This window comes from Apodemus sylvaticus, chromosome 2, assembly GCF_947179515.1.
Source record: "Apodemus sylvaticus chromosome 2, mApoSyl1.1, whole genome shotgun sequence".
Taxonomy (NCBI): Eukaryota; Metazoa; Chordata; class Mammalia; order Rodentia; family Muridae; genus Apodemus; species Apodemus sylvaticus.
Genome location: NC_067473.1, coordinates 41,653,951 through 41,670,033, shown reverse-complemented (window position 1 = coordinate 41,670,033; position 16,083 = coordinate 41,653,951). Strand labels below are relative to the sequence as shown.

The window sequence follows — 16,083 nt, the reverse complement described above, 5'->3', positions numbered from 1 at the left end:
CAGAAAGACAATTTTATAAAGTTTCTAGAAAATTCCAGGTGGAAGGTTGGGGCAGTGGTGAGATACAGATAATCAGTTTACAAACAAACACTAGTATAGAACACAACTAATTGCCAAGGGACTGAAGGGTGTGGTCTCTGTGGGCGGTACATCATTTAAATTGGAATTCCATTCTTTTTTTTAAAAAAAAAAAATAGGGCATTTGGTATTTCTTTAGCATTTGTTACCCAAAATTTTACTCTGACAAGGAAATAATTTCTTTGTAAAAAGTAACTTTTATTTGGAAGGGCAGGTACGGAGGTCAGTGGACAGCTTGCAAGTGTTCATTTTCTCTTCTTGAACCATGTAGGCTCTGGGAATCAAACTCCAATAGTCCAGCTTGGCAACAGGTACCCTTACCCAGTGAGTCATGCTGCCAGTCCCAAAATCTTTTCTTAATTCAAAATAAACTAGGGCTGGAGAGAAAGCTTGGTCACTAAAGGCAATTACGACTATGCTTTCCCCCCACATGCCTCGAAATTCACACTTAATGTGTGGAATGCCCTATAAATCTCTTCACAAACTGCTTGCAACTTTTGAAGGGACAACCCTATAGGAAAACTGTAAAGGAAGCTCGCAATTGGCCAGTGGCAGCAGTAGAAAATCATTCCTTGAAAGGAAACTGTTTCTGCTTCCTGCCATGATGATAATGGACTGAACCTCTGAAAGTGTAAACCTGCTCCAATTAGATGTTTACCTTTGTATGAGTTGCCTTGGTCATAGTGTCTCTTCACAGCAATGGAATCCCTAACTAAGAGACTCTGAGAAGGTGTGTACAAAATTTTAAAAGTTGACAACAGTGATAGAGGAATTCTGTAGTTCAAAATGTGTGAAGCAGGTTCATCAGCAAATACACTGGTGGAGTCAGACTCAGCCATTTCCATATTAACCAACCCTCCATGAGCCTCCAGGTAGATGGCTCTGTCCAACAAGATGGCCCCCACCTGCTCCCACCATCTAGCGCACTACCATAAGGTTCTTCTGTGTTGCAGGCTTGTCTTTAGACTAATTGGCTTCTGTTGTAGGAGAAGCAGATCTAACCTTTCTTTTTTTTTAATATTTTTATTTTCTATATTCTTTGTTTACATTCCAAATGATTTCCCCTTTCTCAGATCTCCCCTCCCCATATGTCCCATAAACCTTAACCTTTCTTAGGTCATTGCTAGGAACAAGAACAACACAGAACTGAAAGAGACAGGGAACTTTGTAGACTAGATCTCAGAAACTATATTCAAGCAAGACTTCATCACCATCACCAATATCACACCTCCCATACCATATAGACAATTATTTGTTTGTCCATTTGTTTGTTCCAAGATAGGGTCTCATGTATCCTAGGCTGGCCTCAAAATCATTAAGTAGCTAAGGATGACCTTGAATCTTGATCTAGTATGCATTACTAATTTTAGAAGTATTTAACATGAAGATAATGAAGAGTAGAAAATATCTAAACAACTTCTACAGGGTTTTGCCATCACTGTGGATGATGGGCTGAACTCTCACTGCTTTTCTCTCTTTCCATAGCTTGCTAGGTAAATACCAAAATTTTAAAGGTTGAATAACACTGATAGTGGGAGGATTCTGTAGTTCAAAAATATGTGAGGCAGGTTCATCAGCAAATACACCGGTGGAACCAAACATGACAGACAGACAGACAGGCAGACAGACAGGCCGGCAGGCAGACAGACAACAGCATCAAGCACTGTCAGCCTGCATCTCTAGCAGATGCATGGTACTCAAGCTCCAAAGCTGGAATGTACCTTTTGCATTGTGCCTGCTGTAGGATATCATCTCATTAACATATTTTCACTAATAATATCCAAATAATAGGCAGATGCTGATATTTTGGGCTCATTTTGAGAAACTAAAAGAAGCAAATTTAATTTCTTATAGGCCTCTTGCATTCTATACACTGCTCTGATTCCTGACCCCTCTAAAACTCCAACTTGATAGCTGCTGCCTATTATGCTTTTCAAAGTGATTTTTGCTAACTTTAGGAGTACAGAAAAATGTGAAAACAGTACAAAGATTTCTGAATTTCCCTAAACGGTCAGATTTCACATAACCATAGTACCAAGAACAACAACAACAACAACAAAAATAACTGTAGCTGACATTGCTGCAGTGATTTGAATAAACTTTGGCTTTGCCCATCTCACCATCTTACATATATTTAAGTACGCTCCTGTAGTATCGAGATGCATGTAACACCACCACCCCACCAAGATAAAGACCTGTTCCTCGGCACAGAGAATCCTCACTGGCCCTTTGTTTGTTCCCACCATGTCCTTCCTGCACAGGGTGGTGACAAGTCTGTTTCCTGGACTTGGGCTTGCCCTGGTTTCATGCTGTGTCATTATGGAAAAGGATAAAATGACAAGATAAGCTGACTGTGAAATTTGTCACAGAAAATGTTAATATCAGAAGCCGTGAGCAGAGAGTAACAAGTTATCTGCTTGCTCATACTGCCAGGAACTTTCATTCTTTGAAAGAGACTAAACCGTAATTGTATGTAGAATATTTAGTTCGCTTTGTGATGACTAATTCTACAGTGGCTTTCTGCCTTTTAAAAGAGGAATTAAGCAATAATTACTGTAAAATCCTCTTAGGAATTAGAATTTGGGTTGGAGTATAATTCAGTGGTATCGTATAGTTAGAATACACGAGGCTATGGGCTCAATCTAACACACACACACACACACACACACACTGTGGTATTATAATTGAAAACTAAAATGAAAGGAAAGGGTAAGCAAAAAAAAATACCCACACAATCCACCCCATTACTTCCTATAAAAAAGCCATCCCTCATAAGCTAGTATGAATAGCTGGTATTTTAATTTTTCTCCAACGTGTGTTTCTGTAAGTCCTTTTCCGAAAGGGGAAGTCATTTCCCCACGGATGTTAATATGTGAAATTAAACTGTTACCAAAGTCTTTCATTAAAAGACACAGTCTTGAATGCCACACAGAGGGAAGCCCACGGCATTTCTGAAGTCTATCCATGCAGTAGTACAGAATTCTCATATTTTCCTGGCTGAGTACTCCTCATTGCGTGTAGACACTACACACTTATTCTCTTATTCCCAGACATTTGGATGGTTTTCCAGCTTTAGCCTACTCTAATGAAGGACGCTGGGACTGTACTTAGGTACACTTTAAAAATACTCCTTTCTCTTGGTGGTGTGACTGAAAACAGAATGGCTGAGATAAAGGGTGGACAGTTAACTTCACTGAATGGTGCTACAACGTGTACGTTTCACCCTAGATGATCACACAGGCATATATCTAAGTAAAAGGCCATTCCCCACTATCTATAACTATGCATATGACTGTGTAATTTATACCTCAATAATCACTTACGTTTGTTAAAACCAACACTTGTGTTTCTAGAAGTACTTTTCTGAAAAGGGAGACATTTTCCCCATGTATGTTAATATGTGAGATCTGCCTTTTTCTTCCTTTTATAAGAGACATTAAGCAACAATTACCATAAAACCCTCTTAAAAATTGGAATTTGGGTTGGGGTATAATTCAGTGGTAGATCATACAGTTAACATGCACCAGGACTTGACTCAATCTAAACACACACACACACACAAACACACACACACACACACACACACACACACACACACAGGGGTGGTGTGATACTACAATTAAAACTGAGATGAGGATACTTCTCTTACCAGTATGATCTCCCTCACATTCTTATTAACCTTCAATCACTTGCCACAGTCTTCACTTTAGAGAAAGTTTAGGTTCTCTTTAAGAACCTAAAATCCATTTGCTTTCTATAACAAGATGGGATCAAATTATTTCCCAAGTCAGTCCTACAAACATTAAAGTAGTTAGAATGTCTCTTTTCTACCCGTTTCCCAGGGTGAAAGTCTCTAATGTCTGAAATGACAGAACCTGCAGAAGCTTTCACCCAGCTGGGTTCCTGGGCAATGTGTGGTTTAAAGTGAGACTTGGGAACAGCAGCAAGCCTCACAGTGCCCTGCACCTGCCCCGAGGAGCTCTAGGGACGGGGCTGCTCCAGGAGCCCCCACCACTAGCATTCCCTTGAACACCAGCCAGGCCTACCACTGAGCACCTGAGATCTTATGTGTTCCAACAATGGTGTGGTCAACCAAAGAAATCCCCCAAGAAGTCTTCAAATTGATTTCAGCCAAAATTTTATTTTCTTCCCTCTTCCACGGAGGCCATGAAAATGTTCTGAAAGTTTGAAACCACCCAGGCAGGATTTCACATGTGACTCCACTCTATTCTCGATCTTACTAGTTCTGTAGTGGTTCTCTCACTTCGTTTCCCATGGCAATCCAGCTTCTTAGTCATCTTTCTGATTCAAGCTGCCAGCCGAAGCTTTACTCCATCCATGCATTTCATAAGTGCACCTTTCTCTCAACATCACTACCCCCAACAAAGTTACTGCAGACAGTGACTGAGAGTTTGCTAAGGAGAAAGCCTTGGCATTGTATCATCCTCAGAGCAACATGGTTATTATTATTATTAGTTGTTGTTGTTTTAAAATGGAATGAAGAAATAATGCCAATATCACAGCTGGAATAAATATAAATCATCTTACATGATCTGTAACTATACCATCTTGTTTCTAATTTAAAATATTGGCAGAGGGGTATAGGATGCATGCCTATGATGCACTTTGGAGGCTGAGGTAGAAGGATTGTGAGTTTCAGGTCATTCTGGCTACACAGAAAAATCTTGACAAAAAATATCAACAACAACGACAACAAAAATTGACAATGGAAATAGCAAGAAGGAAACCTGGGATCATGCTTCTAGAGATCATAATTATTTGCAACTGACTACAGTGATTTTACATATATATATATATATATATATATATATATATATATATATATATATATATATATATATATATATATATATATATAAAATGTTGCTCCATGTTAACTATAATAACATTTAAAACATTAGCAAATGTTTTATTTCAAGATATAATCAGGTCTATGGCATCCCTCCAATTTAGAAACATGAAAGAAACTGGCCACTTATACTAATAAGATAAACATTTTAAAACTATTGTATATACTATAAATATTTTCACAGCCACTATCTCATCTGTGTTTATTTGCTACAAATTCTCCAGTGTATACATCCTGGAATTTCAGTCACCTCTATCTCTGCTAAATGCTCATAAAACACGTAATTATGATTTCTAGAATTTTACTAGAATTTATTTATTTGCTGTACTTCTTAGGAAAGGACCAACAAGTATTATAGAGCATCAAAAATAGAGCAAGCAGTTGTGATTTCCTACTAACATCTTATGCAATACTTTCTTCTCTAAACAGTACTGACATGAAATAAAGGCAAAGGCATAGCTAACAGCCTAGTGCTTCTATGGCTCTTCCACCATTTCTTTTTAAAATGTAAAATAAAATGTAGATCCAGACAGGCAGACACATCACTATGGGAAGCAGAGGCAGTGGACCTCAAGGTCGAGACAAGGCTGAACTAAACAGTTAAGACCCAACTAAGAGAGATAAGTACTGGGAAGGAAGAGAGGAGCAGGAGCAGAGCGGCAAGGCAGGCAGGCAGGCAGCAGGCAGGCAGGCAGGCGGCAGGCAGGCAGGCAGGCAGGCAGCAGGCAGGCAGCAGACAGGCAGGCTGCCTAAGAGAAACTCTGGAGAGTTACCAATAAAATGCTGGTAAAATCAGTATTGTAGCACGTGTCTTTGTCACTATCCCCAAACCACCAGATGTGATATCTCATTTTATTTCCCCTTTCATATTATCTTATACTTTATTCGCTGTTTTAGATAGACCATAACTTTAAACATTCAAATATCCAGACTTTTTCTTCCCTTAGTTCATTACTACCCGAAATACCAACACACTGGTAACACAGTTATTTGTCATTTGATATTTTCATTCTTTTCCTTTTTCTGTGTGTGAGTCTGTGTGTGTGTGTGTGTTATGTGTGCGTGTGTGTGTGTGTGTTATGTGTGCATGATGTATATATATGTGCAGTGGGCATCCACAAGGGCCAAAAGGAAGACACTGTGAATACTGTTTTATAAATTCCTTTGAGATTTGATCTCTTATTAAATCTGGAGATTCAGAGGCCATCAAGTGACATTGATCTTTCTGTCTAGCCCTCTATATCACTGTCTGGCTTTTTACATGGAATCCAAATGCAAGGTCTTATGTTTTAAAAGCAAGGACTCTTATTCTCTGAGTCATGCCTGCAGCCCTGCCATTCTGACCTTTTTATATGCTTTAATCGTTTGTATTTCCCTTGCATTTCCATTGGGAGTAACTATAATTTCATCAGAGTCACCCATAATTTCTAAAATATTTTGCTGTTAAAAACTTTTTTTTCATGTACCCTATGCTAAATCCATCAACATCAGGTCAGCTATGTTCAATGAATTTCCATTTATGAGTCCATATTTATCTTTCCCCTAAATTAAAAAGCCTGTGGCTTTGGCTTTTCACTATTGCTTCTTTTAAATTCAAGGGGCATTTTTATGTCTAATGTTTCTTTCTTTAACTTATGATTAAGGTCATTTACAAACTGGATTTTTGATGAAATAGAATATCACTCCTGTGTTTTGACTCCTTTTGCAGTAACTGGAGTGCCACCAAGGTACCAGTATATCAGAGGGTTTGATTAACAGACAGAACTCACAGAACTCCCCACGGATTCATAGCATGCATTTCACTGTCACAAGTTCAGCCTTTGGGGTGTTTACCTGTTGTCTCCCCAACCCTGTGTTTATCCTTGTGTTGTCACATGGCCTAGCAAAACCAGGCAGCTGTTGATAGACAGGTATGGCCGAGCAGCTCCTTGTGCCACAGGCGCACTTCCTGAAGGAGTATCTACAGTTGCAACTATCTTTATAGACAGTTTGCTATGGTTGGGTGATCAGAAGAGAGCAAATGTACACTAGCTAACAATCGGAAGATCTGCTCACCTGGAAGCCATTAGAGACTGTCTACACTGGGGCTGCCACTAGTCTAAACAAGAAACAAATCCCACTTCCCAGAGACTGCAATTGATGTTTACAAAGGCCTCCAAATGCCCCTGGGGATCAAATGGTGCTCAACCATAGTATCAGAAAGTCTGCTTGGGCTAGGCAGTGGTGGCTCATGCCTTTAATGCCAGCACTTGGAAAGCAGAAGCAGGTGTATTTCTGAATTCTGTAGACGAGGCCAGCCTGGTCTACAGAGTGAGTTCTAGGACAGCCAGGACTATACAGAGAAACCCTGTCTCAAAAAACTGAAAAAGGAAAGAAAGAAAGAAAGAAAGAAAGAAAGAAAGAAAGAAAGAAAGAAAGAAAGAAAGAAAGAAAGAAAGAAAGAAAGAAAGAAAGGAAAAGAAAAGAAAGAAAAGAAAAGAAAAGAAAAGAAAGGAAAGGAAAGGAAAAGAAAGGAAAGAAAAGAAAGGAAAGAAATTAAAGAAAGGAAAGAAATTAAAGAAAGGAAAGAAAAGAAAGAAAGAAAGAAAGAAAAGAAAGAAAGAAAGAAAGAAAGAAAGAAAGAAAGAAAGAAAGAAAGAAAGAAAGAAAGGAAGAAAGAAAGAAAAGAAAGGAAAGAAAGAAAAGAAAAGAAAAAAGAAAAGAAAAGAAAAAAGAAAAGAAAAAAGAAAAGAAAAGAAAAGAAAAGAAAGAACGTCAGTTCTTGTTAGAGGATTTCACTCTCATGTCTAAGAGCTTTGGAAAAAAAATGTTCATTTCCTGTCTTGGTTTGGTTTTATTGCTGTGAAGAGACACCATGACTACAGTAACTCTTATAAAGGACAATATTTCATTGGGGCTGGTTTATAATTTCAGAGGGTTAGTCCATTGTCATGAAGGCAGAACACGGTGACGTACAGGTAGACATGATGGAGAGCAGGAACTCAGTGTTCCACATCTCAATCCACAGGCAACAGATCTAGACTGTGAGCCTCACAGGGTGTATGTAGCTTGAGCATAAGAAACCTCTCAGCCTGCCCCCACAGTGACATACTTTCTCCAACAAGGACACACCTTTGAAGTGCTACACACTGAGCTAAGCATCGAAACACACGAATCTACATGGACCATTCCTTCCTATTTGACCAACCTCGAGTCAAGCAAGGGCAGAGTGTAAGTCCATTATTCTGCTCTTTACACAAGGAGGGCAGATGGTAGTTTCCTTCAAGGTTGACTTTTGAACAAAATCCCAGCCCAACTCAAAGCTTTCAGGTCTGTTCCCTATGCATTTCACTGCATGTATCATCTGCCATCTGTGGTGCCCCTTGTCTATCCCTTTGCAATATGAAAAATTAGAAATTATCCTACAAAACAATACTGGCCATGCCCCTCACAACTTCCATATGTTCCATATGTTCCAAAAATTCAATACAAGTGCATTCACTGTCCACATTAGTTTAGAAACCACCTCCTCCAAGAGGAGTTCCTCACTTCTCCTTGCTGGATGGAGTAGTGCAGCCATCTTAGGTTAAAAGCTACTATCACAGTCCTTATTTCTTCCAGTGTTTCTTCCCATATTTCATCAATTGGTGTTCTATAGAAAGTAAATGCTGTGTATTTTGAGCACTTTGTAACCACAACACAACACAATGTCTGAAATATACTTGGTAGTCAGTATCTGCTAAGTAATCTAAATTAATCTAAATTAATGTATCCATATCTCAAATCTCTTGACATTAGCACCATTAGATAACAATATCCACATCTAATTTGCCTACTGAAAGACAAAAGTAATTTGTGTTAATGGGAGTTTTAAGAGAAAACCATGAATGAATTATTTCTCAAAATGTGTTTCTTGCGATTCTTTGCCTCTAGTGTTCCAACAGGAAGTATGGCAACTTTAGTGCTCTCATCAAGATGCCTGGTTGAAATAACAGTGGAAAGCAAACAGGCATGGTAGAGAAAAGAGTGAAAGCGGAGACGAGGATGAAGCAAAGATGAATTTTCCTCTTGAAGCCAGGAAGACTAACCGCACCTCTTCTGCCTCCTCCTAGACCCTTTACTGGAGCCCTGCTAAAAGAAGCTCATTTTAGGGAGAATGAGTTGAATTTTCCAAAGTTATAAAGGGCTCATAAGAACAAAAATTCAGTACAATAATCTTGAGAAATTCATGGAACAAAATTCCAGATAAGATAAAACAATTTAAGAGGCCAATCTCTTTGATCTCATTTTCTTTTGTTCATCTACCAACGATAATGATCAAGATGTGGTTTAATAGAACATTACTGTTCTTCTGCATGAGACAGATCAAGCAGGGGTCAAGTCTCATATCTATGGTTCTTTGAAGGGTAGAATCTTGCAGATAAATAAACCCCTAGCTACCTCACAAATAACACTACCCCATAATGGCATTTCCATTTCTGATTCATTCACTAACAACAGATGTTCCAAATGATTACTCCATTATACAGGGGACCAAGAAAAACAGGACACAGAGCTTGTTCTCAGAGACATTATTTCTCTACACAGCTTGTGGTATGTCTAAAATAAATGCACCAAGTACTGATTCACCTTCATTAAATATATCATTTATGGTGTGTGTACGCACATACACATACATATGTATAACATCTTTCTATTCTTAGAGTATAAACAAAGTTACACAGAATAGGTCACCTTAAGCCCTAAATAAAGATGTGCCTAAAATATTTTCTATATAATATGTTTTAATACATATTTGATGGAATAATTTGAAGCAGTTATCCTAATCACTCTCTGAAATCTAGTACTAACTCCAGGTTGAACATCTATGCTCCAAGTTCAAAACTTTTAAGCATAATTCAAAAAGCTTTGTATTTTAGAAATTTTTAGGAATACTCAATTATGCAAACCTTTTAAACTCTGGAATAGAAGCCTCCAAATAAAAAACACATCTGTCCCCAGTGCAGACATGGTATCCTGTGCCCCTCTTCTTGTTTAGGCAACAAACTGGCATCGCCTCTATCAGACACACTGGACATTCACATTAACCCAACAAAGGCCGCTCGCACAAACTCTTCTGCAACCATGAACCAAACAAACAGACATGAGAAAAGGAAAGAACAAAGACACCTGCCCATCTCACTTTCACAGCCGCTTGTGGACTGTAGAATGCTCTGTGTGCCTGTTGTAGGATGCTCTCACCCTTGCCGACATACTCAGGAAACATTCTACACTTACTCTTAGTCATCATATGAGGGAAACAACAGCAGTATAGAAACCTACCCTTAAACTCTCTTGTTGTTAGTTCCAGGCAGTGTGAGGTCTTTTTGCCCCACCTCCAAGAAAGCTAATCCAAGGTCCCCTTTCAACCAAAGAGGAAAATTCACTGAAGAAATAAAAAGGATTGATATACAAAAAAACTCAAAAAAATGTGCCGTCTGGGATTTGAATGATTCAATCGGGAAATTCTACATGGCCTTAGTAATTCTGGGCGGGGGGAAGAGCAAGGAACATGCATTCAGCTACACCCAGAAAAATTCATCTTATGCTGCAAAGCCAAACACCAGATGTGATTTGCAACTTTTGGACTGGATTACCCCAGAAGGTCTGTCAAAGGGCCCTTCTGTGGCTGGTGCTTTGGAGCCAAACACGGCAGTTTCAGTGATGGTAATGGCTGGCTAGGGAGGAATGTTACCTTGGTAAATTATGATAACTGGGCAATAAGGATTACCAAAGCCAACATAAATTTAAGGGGTTTGTGAGTGTGCCAACTATGTGCATTACAGATGTATGCGCTTATGTACTGTCTTCTCCATCATCAGAGACAGAAGTTCCTCATGCATGCAGTCCTTGTTGAAATGACATCCATTATCAGAACTCTTGCTTACTCCACACATATCCCATACCTGACAGCTTATCATTCGTGATCTCAAGGCCTACACTTCTTGGCAGCTGATCTCTGGGGTCCGAATCAGGAGGGCACCTAGTCCAAAGTTCAACAAAGCTTCACAGTGATTCATACTTATGAGCCTGAAGCCACAGCTTATGGTATCAGTGGTAAGGATTATCTTCTTGTCTCAAGAACTAACTGCTTCATTGGCCCATCTTTTCCACTAAAACTCTCTTTAATCACTTGCCTAACATACTTGATCATTTCCATAGCAGCTACCCCAGGAAATGGAGCTGGACTAGGATTAGAATCATTGAAAGGGACTGGCAACCCTTCAAATCTTCATTTGCTGAAGCAGCCTAATTTTGTGGTGAACGTTTTAGAAGCTGCATGTGCCTAGAGTGTCAAAACTTGCGTTCCTACTTGGCTGAGATGCACTATTTTGAAAGTCTGAATAATCTGATTATGATGAATATAGATCTTAGTCACTGGTCCTTCTGACTCCTCAAATACCTTCTATTCCTGGTTTCTTCAAAGGCAAACAGAAAACAAACTAAGGATCAATGCAGGGTGCCCAGTGTCCATTTCACAGAAACTAGTGTGAGCTGGTTACAAAGGCTTGGACAATAAACAGCCCAACAGTAAAAGGGCCGGTACAAAGCTTGTTAGCTGAAGTCTCAACACAGAAAGACTTCTTTATAGCTTCTGTTTTCAATCTGTTGAAATGAAAGCATTCCTTCTACATTAGAATCATACACTGTTTGGGGGTATGCCCTTTGTAGATTACCAGCTGACAGGAAACAATGCTAACTTACCATGGGGTCAATGTTACCTACCAGCAAATTGTCTTGATGTAATTGTTGAGTTTATACATCTTTGACTAAAAAACAAAACAAAACAAAAAGCAGCTGTTCCTTATAGGAAACTTTATGTCCCTAAACATAGAGCCACCAGTAGAAAGTTAATAGTGTAAATATCCAAAAGAGCTTGTGTCTGTGTTTCTGTTTGTGCACACTGCTACAAGGCTGGAGGAGCTCTGTTATACTTTGAGTGTGAAATGTTCCCCACAAGCTCATGTGTTTAAACACTTAAGTCTCTAGCTAGTATTGTTCAGGGGAGGCTTTAGACCCCCTGCGTTAGTGCATGGGGCCTGCTTGCTAGACACAGGGCACCAGTGGTGGGTTTTGATAGTGATGGCCCAGCTCCATTTTCAGTCCACACTTTTTCCTTCTTGCTTCCCCAGATGTAAGGAATGGAAGCATCGAACGTGAACCTCTACAGACCAACAGCTGCACCCTTCCCTCATGGCAGACTGAAGCTGTGCTCCAAAATACATTGTTCTCATACCGAAGAGAAAAGCAACAAACACTGGATCCAAAGGAATGCTTTGTCTTTGTATCAGGAGTCAAAATTCAACGTTTCTGTTTTCAGCTTCGCCAACATTTTAAGAATTAATTTCAGGTGAACCTAAGAAATTCTGTTTTTGTAATCAAATATTTCTATATATTTCTATTATTTCTATGATCAATTTCCATAATGGGTAGGGAAACACTGGCGTTGTGGGGAAACAGAACTGGCTCTTACGTTCATATTTCAGCTGACACTTAATACACAGCTTTCTATTTATATAAGATTGACAAAGGCTAGAAAAACTGAGGAACAGCAAGCTAGGCTCTACAAAACAGCTAATAGTCTCTCCCCTCCTCCTCTATGTCTCATAGCCCTCAATACCAAGCATGAATGGCACTTCCCTAACCAATTACCTGCTGTGTTCTCTTAAGCAAGTTGCTGAACTTTCTAAGCCTTGATTCCATTTCCACAGAAGGAATGGAGGCTTAGAATGTTAAGTTCTCCGCCCTTGATGCTTTTTGAAATCTTAGGGATTATTAACTAAAAACAGAAGATGTAAGTGTTTCTAAGTATACTATGTATTGAGCAGAGGCACATTCATTGGTGTGGTGAGAGTATTTTAAAATTGAAATGCACAGATTATAATGAATCAGATATATGGATTATTTCCCTCTCTACCATCTTAAGCTTTAGAACTAAAGTTTTTAACCTTTAGCCTCAAGACAGCCTATAAACTTTCTTGAAAGTGGATCCAAAGACTGTAGTAGCTTTTACAATGCTTTTAAAAGAAGTTTCTGATGACCCTGTATTAGTGAAAATATTCCATATATAACAAATACATGGATGGAAAAATATGATAAATCTCAAATCAAATCAATGCTATATATCAAATCCTTTCGTTACAAAATTAAATAGTTTGAAGATCAAATGTCATATTTTGAAGATAGCATCAGAAAGGCAAGCACATTTAAATATACCTATTTCCTAAGGGATGATTACAGGGCAAGTTAACATGGCAGACACTGCCCGATGGCCCCAGCCCACACATTTCATGCCTTTGTATGAAAAGCAGAGTCCATCAATGCAGCAAGACTCACATTTACGGAAAACACATGAGCTTTAGAGTTAACCATACATGGATTTGAATGCCAGCTCTGCAGCTGTTTAGGAATGTGTGAGTTTGTAAGTTATGTAAATTCACAGCACCTCAGTCTATACATCTCCTGAAATGGAGTAACCATCTCCTTGCAGAGTTTCTGTGAAGATATAGCTAATGTGTATAACACATTTGAAAAATGATATTGATTTTTTTAAAGTTACAAATACTACCAAAAGCAGACAGCAGTACATGTTGGTGAAGAGAATAGGCCTGGAGTGGACACCATGTCTTAGAATGTTCCTATCATGTAAACAAAGATTGTCTACAGCTGATCTCTTTTATAGCTACATGACTTTGCTTTGATAGTTCGGGGATTACTGTGAACAAGATACTTCTCAGACATGGCATAGCACTAAATGAAGCTAACAATAGCACCTACCAAGCATGTAGTTATATATAAAAGTTTAGACAATGTCTGGCACCAACATATTATAAGAACCCAATGTGTTAGCTGTTGCTGCTACTGTTACTTTAGTCACTATGAGAAAGGCATTCTGGTGGTTAAGAAATTGAAAATGGAAACAAATGGAATTCCTAGAAATGACAATCCGGATTTTAGATAAATTTGTAGAATAACAAAGCATGAGATGTTAGTTCAGTGACAAAATCAAAACTGGAGTGTGGATCACAAGGAAGTGTGACCAATTAATCTATAATCCTAGAAAAGACAGTTTTCACAAGATCTGTCAGAAGAATTTGTAAATATCAAGAATTTTCAAACTCAAAATTTCAAAGTCAAATTTTCTTCCGTTTTTCTAATAGTAAAGAATTGTTAGGCAAGTGGGAATATATGTTGTCTTGCTTTTCCCAACGAAGCATGTTATTTCTCAGTTTTTCCCCCTCTCCATTCTTGCCATTTTTCTAAATCCTTTTTACAAAGGTCAGAAAAGCATCCCTAATCCCTTCATATCACTTCCCAGAACATGACTTATAAAACTTAGCCACTTAACAAACAATAAAGGACTGCTGTGCCCATAAACCATCCCAGAAACAGCCACCCAACCAGAACATTCCGACTTGCAGAGATAACATAATCCTGTTGTTTTGGGTGTGACTGTATGAGAGGGATGGAGGGCTGCGATTCAAAACGCTGTCCCTAGCAACTTAGATAAGGATGCCTGAGTCAAGGCAACACAGGGCGCCCCATAAGCTGTCTACCCCAGGAGCTCCAGAGCACTCACGTCCTTGTACAGGGCCAGATAAAGGACTACAAGCTCAGTCAAGATCCTTTGGGTCTTCAAGAAAAGCATCGGGGATGAACTTCACAGAACCATACCATGGGATGCGATAAGGAGCAGGAGACATGTTGTTATAGTCCTAAGCGGCTGCAGCTCACCCTCAAGAATAGTAACTTCAGTGGCCAGCTCATTAGATTTCTACTGTAAGTGACACAAGCATGAGCCAAGTCAGCACCAAACTCCCCGCAGAGTTCAGTGGGCATTAGGTCAGCTGCACTATATTGACAACTGCTGACCTCAAGGCCTCTAATGAGGCAGTTCAGCAACACTGTGTCCTGCCACCAGTGAGACTCTTTTTCCATGAATAATGGACAAGAACATCATTTCTGTTGCCAGGTACACAACATAAACAAAACTTAACACAGGCCTTGATAGGGTGAGCATGTCCATTTGAAATAAAGGAATTTTTCAAAGTGCAAGCCAAGTTTTAGTGGAGGGTGGGACAGGCTGTCGTAACAAGTAATGTGAACATATGTTATCAGAATTTAATAAATCAGTTTTTGATCGTTGAGAAATGGAGGCTGTGCAATGGGATACATTGAGACAATGAATAAGTCCAAGTGAGTTCATTTCTTTACTTGGCAATCAGTTTTATAACACAAGGCTGATGATTTCTGTAATGAACTGAGATCCTCATGAAAGGAGTCTTGAGACTTGTGATCTCAAGGCTTTTTCAGTTAAAGCCTTACTTCTTAAGGCTTAGCCGTCTAAAGAGAGAACAGCACTGAGCAAGAACCTTGCATTGGGCAAAATGCACTGCCCGGTAGAGCCATGGCATGAGACTACCTTGTTTGGTACTAAAAGGCGTTCAATATATGAACATTGTGCCCACAATGATGTATAGCTTACATCTCCAAGCTTCATGTGAACAGTGAGGTTCTAGAGAATAAACAGAGAATAAAAATGAACTGATGTGAAGGCCAAACACGCTTCAGTTTGTTTACTTTAAAGTATTCCACAAATACTTTAAAATCAGCTCCATACTAAACAGTGTATATCTTGTTACACAGGGTATGCATATCTACACAGGCAAACTGATGCCATCCTTGGCTAAAAGCTTTTACTTTCCTTGAGTCTGAACAAGACTTTGAGAAAAACAAACAAAAACAGGCACACCGCAGCTCAGTTTCCTTAACAGCAGAGGATAACAACGCCATCCCTTAGGGAGGATTTATGTCAAAAATAAAATCCAAATGATATAGTTTGTTCTCTATGTTTGAAGAATTCCAGAAAATCTGTGACCTGAATAATACTTAAATGGACTAATGAGGCTTACTGAAGAAATAATAGTTTATAATGCAAAAAGATTATTATGATACTACATGTCATAATATGTTATACTAAGTAACTATGCCACAATATCAAATCTATAAGTAAACACATTCTATGGAGAGAATTATTGAAATAAATCAGAAGAATGTGGAGTTTATAGAGTTTAAGCCTAGCAGGAAATTATGTATATAACTTTTGTATTATCAAT

General features: G+C 38.8%; 1 protein-coding gene across 5 annotated transcripts in view; it reads right to left on the bottom strand.

Annotated features, from left to right (window-relative positions):
* Window positions 1-16,083, bottom strand: part of St7 (suppression of tumorigenicity 7) — a 243,136-nt gene that overhangs the window by 40,590 nt on the left and 186,463 nt on the right. The window lies entirely within an intron of this gene.